This window comes from Chenopodium album, chromosome 8 (genome assembly GCF_948465745.1).
Source record: "Chenopodium album chromosome 8, dcCheAlbu1.1, whole genome shotgun sequence".
Classification (NCBI taxonomy): domain Eukaryota; kingdom Viridiplantae; phylum Streptophyta; class Magnoliopsida; order Caryophyllales; family Amaranthaceae; genus Chenopodium; species Chenopodium album.
Window position 1 is genome coordinate 20,299,474 of NC_137841.1, and position 9,785 is coordinate 20,309,258.

The window sequence follows — 9,785 nt, forward strand, 5'->3', positions numbered from 1 at the left end:
AACAAACACAATCGCTGGTCATCGCGATCTGCACCCGCTTCGAGATGTGAAACTCGGGCGCGAAGTAAAGAGTGCGCTCATCCCACTCAGGGAACTTCCCTAGGCTAGTGGAAGCTCCCTGGTCAACGGGCTCGTCCTCAAGGTGAGCCTTGCAAGAATGAGAGCCAGAGCCGCAACGTCAAGACATGCTAAATTATGCAAAACATTAGTAAATCAAAGGTTCTATAGTATCTAAGGTTCGCCTAGCTGCATGATACTATGTTTGAACAAAAACAGAATACGTAATACTAAAACAAAGCATGATTTTGATTTGAATAGAAATAGCATTTTCATGCAATAAAACAATTTCTTACAATACTATGACAAATATTGTGACAAATTAAGCATGAATAGCTATCAAGAACATCAATAATGACCCACATTGTTCTCACGAACTCAAAGGGCTCAACAATGGAAAAATGTTTGTTTCTCCGCCAAATCGAGTCAAACAAGTCTCAAAACACTCCCAAGTCAATATGCAAGCATAAACAAATAATTTCATGGCATAAGATTCAACAAACAAGGCGAATTAAGCAACATAAGTTTCAAATTTTTCAAAAATTCACGAACAAAAGCATACAAAATTTAGTAAAACCGAGGTGAGTTTGAGTAAAACTTCCATGGATCGGGAAACTAGAGATCGAAAGCTTTGATTCGCAAAAAACTTAAGCAAATTCGTTTTAGAAACAAGTGAGAATGAGCAATTTAAACTTTTGAGCGAAACCAAGCAAATGAAAGCAGCCACGGCGAAGTGGAGAAGAAAGGGGTTTTTATTTCGAAAGCCCGACTCAAGCGCCAAACGTCAAGAATCACGCTCCTGTCGTGTCGCGACAGCTCCTACGCGTTGGCTCAGCGACAAAGCATGTGGCCCCCATAATGGTTTATGCGGACCTAATGCAACATTTTGGGTTCCTTGGTACGCCAGTTAGCCCTTATAAGCAAATTGACATGATTAGTAGTCGGCTTGATTACAATTGCGGTAAGTGATTGACTTGACAGCGATCGTCTCACTTAGCTTAAAGCGCCTAAGTATTGGCTCATCACAAGCAACAAGGTAATGGTTAACAAGCAAGCACAAGCGCCAAGGTACCGGCTCGTTTACAAAATGCGCCGAGGTACTGGCACAACAAGCAATCGGAATAAGCAATTACTGCAAAAAAAACATCAACACAACAAGCATTCGAGCAAAGCATTAGCAGATAGAGGATCACAAGGCAATGAGGTCTTCGACGACTTTCACTAGGATGAGAAAGTTATCAGTTAAATAATCGAGTCAAGGCATAGACAAGATTTTGAAGACATCTACAAGTAGCGATCTTCGGCGATGTTCCCTAGGATAAGGAAGATTGTCATACCAAGACTGAAGACAACTACAAGTAGTGGTCTTCGACGATATTTCCTAGGATTATAAAATTATCAAAGCTGAAGATGGCTACAAGCAGTCATCTTTGACGGTGTTCCCCATGATGTGGAAGATTGTCACGGCAAAAACTAGAGATGGCTACAAGCAGTCACCTTTGACGAAGTTGCTCAGGATGTGAAGAGTTGTCACAATCAATCAAGGATAGCTACAAGCAGCAGTCTTCAATGACGGCGTTAACAAGGCACTATTAAGGTTGTCACAAATGCATCAACAAAATTTGTTACTCCAGAGACGTGTGCTCAACGGTGCAAGATACGCGTTTCTTAACTCTTTTATCTATTTAACTAACGCTAGTTTCCAGGTATCGGCGTTACAAGAATGATTTAGGATCGCAGAATGTTCTGAATCATTCTCTGTCCCCATCGCTACTTTGACTTTTGTTTTCAAAACATGTGTTTCTACAAACTCAGTCAAATTGGGGGCTTCTATAGACACCCAATTGTGTCTCCCCAAAAACCAAGCCAAATTATGAATACTTTTCACGTCACTTGATTATCGAACGAAGTGAAACTTTGAAAAGTCTTGTGCTGCGGTCGTTTTAATAAACATCTTTCTTTCTGTTTTCAAAAATCTACTCTATTTATATAAATATCTAGTCAAATTTACCTTGGTCCATGACAAGAGTCCAATAATAGTGTAGTTGGGTCAAGCTCGCAAAGAGCTTTCCAATGATATATTATAAGCCCAATTCTGATGAATAATGAGGAGGTTATGGCCAAAATACTAAATTGGGTCTAAAATGGTTTTATGGCCCAATGATCTAATGGAGGGCCCATTAATTATTATTTATAAAATTATTAGGATCGATTCTAATTTTCTACAATAGTCTAGAAGGTTATTTTGAGTTCTAATAGCGTTAGGATTGATAATTATTTTTTTTATAGAAAAATAGTGAATTTGATTTGAAATAAAACAAGTGTTTTATTTTGATAAATCTGATTTAAAATTGATAAATACGGAGTTTAATTGCTTAATTATATTAAGAAGATGATTCCGTACAAAATCACGTTTTATCTTTTAATTAGCGTCAAACAACAAGGCCATCGCCAAACAACAGAGCCTGTCGCCATACGTGATGCTTGTCGTTTCGCGCTGGGCTCTGTCGCTGGCGAGAGGGGTTAGTTTTATTCCGATTCAAATTCTAATTATATTCTGTCGTTTTCGGACTATTTTCTTTATAAATAAGGTCGTATTTCCCCGTTTTCATTCATTAAGAATCAACAAGCTTGATCACTAATCTTTTCTCTTCTCTCTACGCTAAAGCTTATTCTCTCTATATTCGTTTTCTAAACCTTTTCCTTTAACAAAATTCCGCATTCACAAGTCCTAGACACGCCTAGGCAAGTTCAAAGTTGTCTTTGCCCTAGACGTGAAAGGTTGATAATTTCTGAGAGTTTGGTCCCAAATCCCTATTTCAATTATTTTATTTAATTGTTTGATTTAATATTTTCCTTGAAGTTACTAACGTGTGTATTTTATTATTAGAAAGAGATATGAGGAATCGAAGTAAGTAATTTAATTATTCTTTTGATATAGAAAGCATGTTTATATTATATTCATTCCTAGTATCATGTTAGGATGCTTTTATTGCTTTCTAGTATCATGTTTAGGTTGATTTGATTTTTATTGTTTAGTGACGTGCTAGGATTTGATTTTTATTGTTTAGTGACGTGCTAGGATAAAGATTGAGAATATTATTATGATTATTATTATTGTTGCTTGTTATATTATTGTTATTGCTCGATCACGTCTTTTATGCATGTTTGAAGAGAATTTATACTTGTAATCACGCTTAATAAGATAATTGATAATCTTGTTTAGGCTAATATGATTACAATTTAAGTAATCACTAATAATAGATTTGTTTGTGCATTAATATTCAACCAACATAGATAAACAGGTTTAGTGTTAACTTATTGATTGTATGTTAGTCAGAAAGCGCACATGAATATGAGAAGAATAAAGGAAGGAATGCTTGAAATATTCCCTACAACTAGTATATCCGTAGAGGGAGATTTTGGGGTGTTACAAAGGGAATACCACAAGATCATTTTCGATTCATTAGTCATTCAATTTATATCAATTATACACAGGATATAATTTAGTTGCCTTATTTTATGTACATAATCAAACATGTTGATTTCTTACCTTTTTTTATTGATATGTTATAACATTTAAAGTTTTTAACATTTAATATTCAACTATAAAGATAGAAATATTTGATTTGGTATTTGATATTGCACTGATATCATGATAATTTCCATTATTTACTTGATATATGACACATGTAATTAATCTCAAATTTATTTATATAATATTTATAACCCCTATAAATACATGTTTTCACAAGTTCGCATCAGTCAAAAGACAAACAAATTATATATTTATCAAAGCTTCCATTGATATTTTTCTCATATTTTGATTAAACCTTCAATCTTCCTCACAAAGTAAAATAAAAATTAAAACCTCAAATTTTCTATATTACCAAGGTTTTTTTTTTTCTTTTTTCATTTAAAAAAATGTCTCTTCTTTCAAATGCTGACAAGGATCATCCTATGCAGCAGCGCCTTATTGTTCCTATAGATTTATGCTCAATCCAAAGGGTTCCTGAATCTCATATATGGGCACAATGTTTTGACGATTCAAAAATCAACCCTGATAATGAGAAGTCGGGGGCTTCAATCTCTATTCCAACAATTGATCTTGAAGATCCTAAGGCTTTAGGCCTCATTTTTAATGCGTGTGAGACATGGGGGATGTTTCAAGTCATAAATCATGGGGTTTCTAAGGAGTTATTAGATCAAGTCGAGTTTCAAACCAAAAAATTATTCAATCTTCCATTTGAGAAAAAGATGAAGGTTTTACGAGCCCCTGGTGAAGATACTGGATATGGTTATCCTAGACTTGCTTTATTCTTCAGCAAGCAAATGTGGAATGAAGGGTTCACTATCATGGGTAACTCTTATCATCATCACGCTAAGAAACTCTGGCCTAATAGTTTTGAAAGTTTTTGGTAAGCTCATTTGTTTGAAAGTCATATGATACATTACATTAAAAAAATTTAAATTTAAATTTGTGAAACTAATTAAAATCATTATTATTTATAAAATTAACAGTAGAAAACTATGAACCAATGTTTCTTATATTTTGTTTTTAGTTTTACAAAAAATAAAAATGAAAAGGCCCCACATTTATTGGAAGATCTAGAAATAATATTTATTAGGGTCAAAATAAAATTGTATATGTTTATGCGGATTCATAAAACACATTATTTTATCAAATTAAGAAAAAGAAATCAATTTTAACAAGGAAAATTGAAAATATATATATATAAATTAAAATAGAGTTGATTGACCCACAAATGTTAAGGTTACCCTGTGTACATTGTTTAACTCTAATGCATAGCACATTTATGCAATCATTTATTATTATATTTACAAAATTCTATGATATATATCCAAGTCGTTAGCCAAGTGTTGCATAATTTTGTTGAACGTTGTTACAAATTCCATTTTAATGTGGAAATAACTGGAGTTGTTTATGAATCGAATATCAAATTGAACCTAGCCTATATTTAAAATTCAAAAATTCAAAGCCAAATGATTAGGCCGAACCATGAATCGACTTATCTAAAATCAATTCAAACAACACTAGTTTAAAACTATTTTCCTATATAATAAATTCATAAAAAAAAAAAAAGGGAAAAAAATATATGAAACTTTATTATTTGATACCCATTTTACCGAATGTGTAATAAATATCTCATAATGTAATATATTCGTGGCAATTTTAAGTTAAATATAACTTAGTATAGAAATTTAATTTATAATTTTAATAAAAAAAAGGAATAAATTTAATACTAGTTTTAGGGGTTTTGGACCAGACCAGACTAGATGATCGATTCTCTTTAATTCAATCCAATTTAGGGCAACTATTGAACAACCTTACAAATAACATTATGGGAAAGGTCCCTCCTAGAGGACTAAGGAAGTAACTCCACCTAAATATTGTACATACGGGTCATCCTGTATGCTATTTACACTAATTTTCCCATATACTCATACTATTTTCTACATTCACATTGCACACTATTCTAATTACCCTAAATGTGTTAATTTAAGATGTATTTGGTTATCATATACGACTTCATGTGTGTAGGATATTCATGTTGTTTTACAAACTAATTATATCATTATTGCTTATAAAACCATGCCAATTTGTTGTTTTCCTTAATATAGTGAAGTGATATTTGAGTACCAGACAAAGATGAATGACCTTGGTGACAAACTCAAGAGTTTGATTTTCAAATCACTTAACATGCCTACACCTGAAGAAGCTACACTTAAAGACCATAATTATGCAATTCATCTCAACTCGTACCCGCCATGCCCTGAATCATCCCAAACAATGGGCATAGGGCCCCACACAGATACTCTCCTCTTTACAATCCTCCACCAAAGTGGCAATGCAAGTGGACTCCAAGTATACAAAGACGAATTTGGGTGGGTCTCAGTCAACCCACATCCAGGTGCTTTGGTGGTAAATGTGGCAGATCTTTTACACATAATTTCAAATGCAAGATTTCCAAGTGCAATTCATAGGGCAGTTGTCAACAATAAAAAAAAAAAAAAAAACAAAGGTTATCCTCTGCATACTTTTATGGCCTTCCAGTAGACTTTGAACTCTCTCCCTTTTTGGACTATCCAAATTGTGAGGGTCCTAAATTTAAGCCTATAAAGGTGAAAGAATATGCAATCCTTACGTTGAAGTACTTAGATTTGGCACTCTCCTTTGTTAGGAAAAGTGGCTAGGGTTAATTAGAGTTAAGAACTTGTTTAAGTGTTCCTTTGTTTCCGTTTTACAATGAGGGGGTTGAATAAATTCAATTTTTACATAAAGTGTAATGTAGTTTGCCATTGATCCTTATATTAATGTTTCAAATATATGTTCTAAGAATTTTATGCTTATTCACAAGTAGAGACACATAAATCTCACTTAATACCATGATTATTATTATTATTATCAGATACTTTGAATTAGTAATTTTTCATCAATAAATGTCATTTCTGTTTTGACAACTTGTATTTTTGTTAAATATTTAGTGACAGAATAAGTACCATATTTTACATAGAGTATTTGTACTTTATTTTAGTACTATAAATTTATTTGATAATAAAGTGATAAAATAAGAAATAATAAGGAAAACAGGAGAAAAAAATCAATCTAATAGAAACACGTCTAAATGTCTAATGCTAAAATTCCTAAACATATTCAAGGTTTGACTTTTGTTGACTTTCTCTGTTCTCTCTCCTCTCCATGGATCTTAGAGTTTGATGGTTTTTCTTCATCAAATCTGATCTCCAATGGGTCGAAAAGAATACAAAAATAACCTAATACCTCAACAAGCTTCACAATAGACTACTCATGAACCTTTTGATACAATTTTGCAGAATCTAAGGAACTCAGGTACCTCCTTTACACCAAGCCCGATTCGAGAAGTTGATGAGATGGTTACGTCGGCTGACAGGATAAAGTCATATCTCCTAATCAAAAGAATTACCTAAGTCCTCTAACTAAAGTAGATAGGGAAGTAGGGTCAAACCACAGGGAAACAAGTCAATTTATTCCTAATTAATTAAATTAATCTAAATTATTAAAGTAACTAAATTATAGATATGATGAATTAAACTAAGTGAGGTAAAAGTAGGGAGATATCAATAATAAAAGCCTAGGGTATAGGTTCACCAATAAACAATATTACAGGGTAAAGAATAATAATCAATCACCAATGCAATAATTAATCAGATTATAATGGGCTTTCGCTACGTATTACAATCACAAAATTAATCTATCGGTATTAAATCGCATCGCTCGAATCTTGACTTAACCATTTATAAATTAACCTGCCTATTGAAACTAAGCCTAAACATCAATTATCATCTCTCGAATCTCGAATCAATATTGCATAACCCATACAATTAAACCAGGCATAATTTAATTGCATAGCATTAAATCAATCAATAGGAAATTTATCAAGCATTGACAATCAACAATAATAAATTACCCCTTCATATTTTTTATGGATCCCCACAACCCTAGATTTAAACTACTCGTGCCTAATTAAAACTAAACTAATCAAAACAATTTAAGAAAGCAAAATAAAGATCAAAGCAATTAAATAAACCATAATTAAAAACAATAATTATAAAACTAATAGGGAAGCAAACATAAAATAAAGTTGAGATATTTACTATCGAACTGACGAAAATCTGAACTTAGTGAACTAATCCAATACTTGAAATTACAAAGCAATAATAATATCTCAAACTAAAAGTAAGGAAAAGTGGAAAACAATAAACTAAAAGTCAACTAAAACTAATTAATGGAAGCTGCTACTCAAAACTAAACAAAGGAAAAAAACTACAATAATTAAAAACTTACATAACCCCTCTAACAACCCACTAATTTGATATTTATAATTCCCCATCAACCGACATCAATCAGGTGGGCCTAAACAACGAAGCCCAGCCACTCAAAACATTAAAAATCAGCGTATTAAGCAGCGTGAACAAGCCCGCCTCATCGGGCCCGTCCAGTTAGGCACCAAATTGGACTTCTCTTGTGGGAATCGGGCTTTGGAGTTGAAACTTGTTAACTTGAGCCCAAATTCTCAATTAGCTTGGTTCGTATTTCTTGTGGGAACATTGGACCTCTTTTAATCACCTAACCAAATTCCTTTAACTTGGTCTTGAGCTTCAAATATACGATCATAAAATACAATCAAACTCCAATATCTTTATAGTGGCTTAATAAGCTCGTGAATTATCATAAATCTGCAAATTCCTACAAAATAATACCAACTCTACAAAAACACTAGAAAACGTATATTAGTAATAAAAATAGCTCCACATAGCTCAAATAAGTACAAATATGACCGTGGGACGGGTAATAATATATATATATATATATACATAATAATAATAATATATATATAATAATAGACTCGTCACCGGCGCTGGGACTAGTTCATCCATCTGTTGTTGCTATGTATTACAGAGCTACTAATAGACCTACAACTTCTGAATCCAATCAAATAGTACCTAAGGTTACTATTCCATTAGATTATGAGGTTGTTGGGGGTCAATATGAATCCACGGTACCAAATCCTCAACCTATTCCTCTTAATGGTCAAGATGCTGTGAGGTTGAAGGATCCTTCAATGGTAAGCTGACTACAAAGGGAGTTGCCCTGTCCTATGTTGCCCCGAAAGTGTATGATGGTAGACAATTAAATTGCTCAATTACAGGAATCTGAACTCTTGGTAGGTAATATAAAGTGGTCAAATGCTTTAGTTTTCTATGTTGTTGGCTTCTATCCTACTATAGCTTATGTTCATCATTATATAGGCCAACAGTGGAGTTATGTGCAAAAACTAGAGGTGTTCTAGCATGATGATGGGTACTTCGTTATTAACCTGGTATTAGTTAGTGATAAGGATGCTATTTTTTATGCTGGTCCTCACATGTTCTATGGGAAACCTGTAATTGTCAAACCCTGGAATGTTAAATTTTATTTTAATGATGAGATTTCGAGGAATGTCTCTCTTTAGGTTAAATTCCCTAATCTACCATTCAATTATTGGGGAGCTGAAACTCTAAGTCAAATTAATAGCCTGTTAGGTGTACGTATTTTTGTAGATGAACATACAACAAGGCAACTTAGGGGTCTCTTTTGCTAGGGAGCTCATTGAAATTGATGTAACAAAGGTTCTTCCTAAGACTGTTTTTGTTAAAAGTCCTTTAGGTGAACTATAGGAACTTAAGGTAGTATATGAATGGACCCCTCCATTTTTCTCTAAGCGCAATAAGGGTTGGGCATGATTGTACTGCTAAAGTTGCTCTTGCAAAGCAGAACCAGGCTAAGAAACCAGTTGTTCCTACAGCACCAGCAAAAACGATATGGGTTCCCAAGTCTAATCAGATTGTTGTTGCTGATCCAAATCTTAACAAAACTGTTCATGGGGTAGTTATTACACCAGCTGCCACCTCCACTCAACATAACTCTGATGATTGGTGGAGAATAGTAGGCAGGAGGACAAAGAATCAGGGTAAAAGAACTCGGGCTACAGCTGCATTTACTTCCAATGCTTATGTTTCTCTGATGACTAATGATATTGAAGGAGCTGGAGGTTTTACTATTAATCCTATCAGGAGTGAAGGTAATCCCTCTTTGGTGACATGATTATCATCACATGGAATATAAGGGGTCTAAATAGGGGTGAGCAAAACCGGGTACCCTGTATTAAAGGATGGAATTGGAATTG

The 9,785-nt window shown here is 33.6% G+C and overlaps 1 pseudogene; it reads left to right on the top strand.

Moving 5' to 3' along the window:
• The first annotated feature begins 3,981 nt into the window (after positions 1-3,981).
• Positions 3,982-8,909, top strand: LOC145642801 (gibberellin 3-beta-dioxygenase 4-like; annotated as a pseudogene).
• Positions 8,910-9,785: the final 876 nt, after the last annotated feature.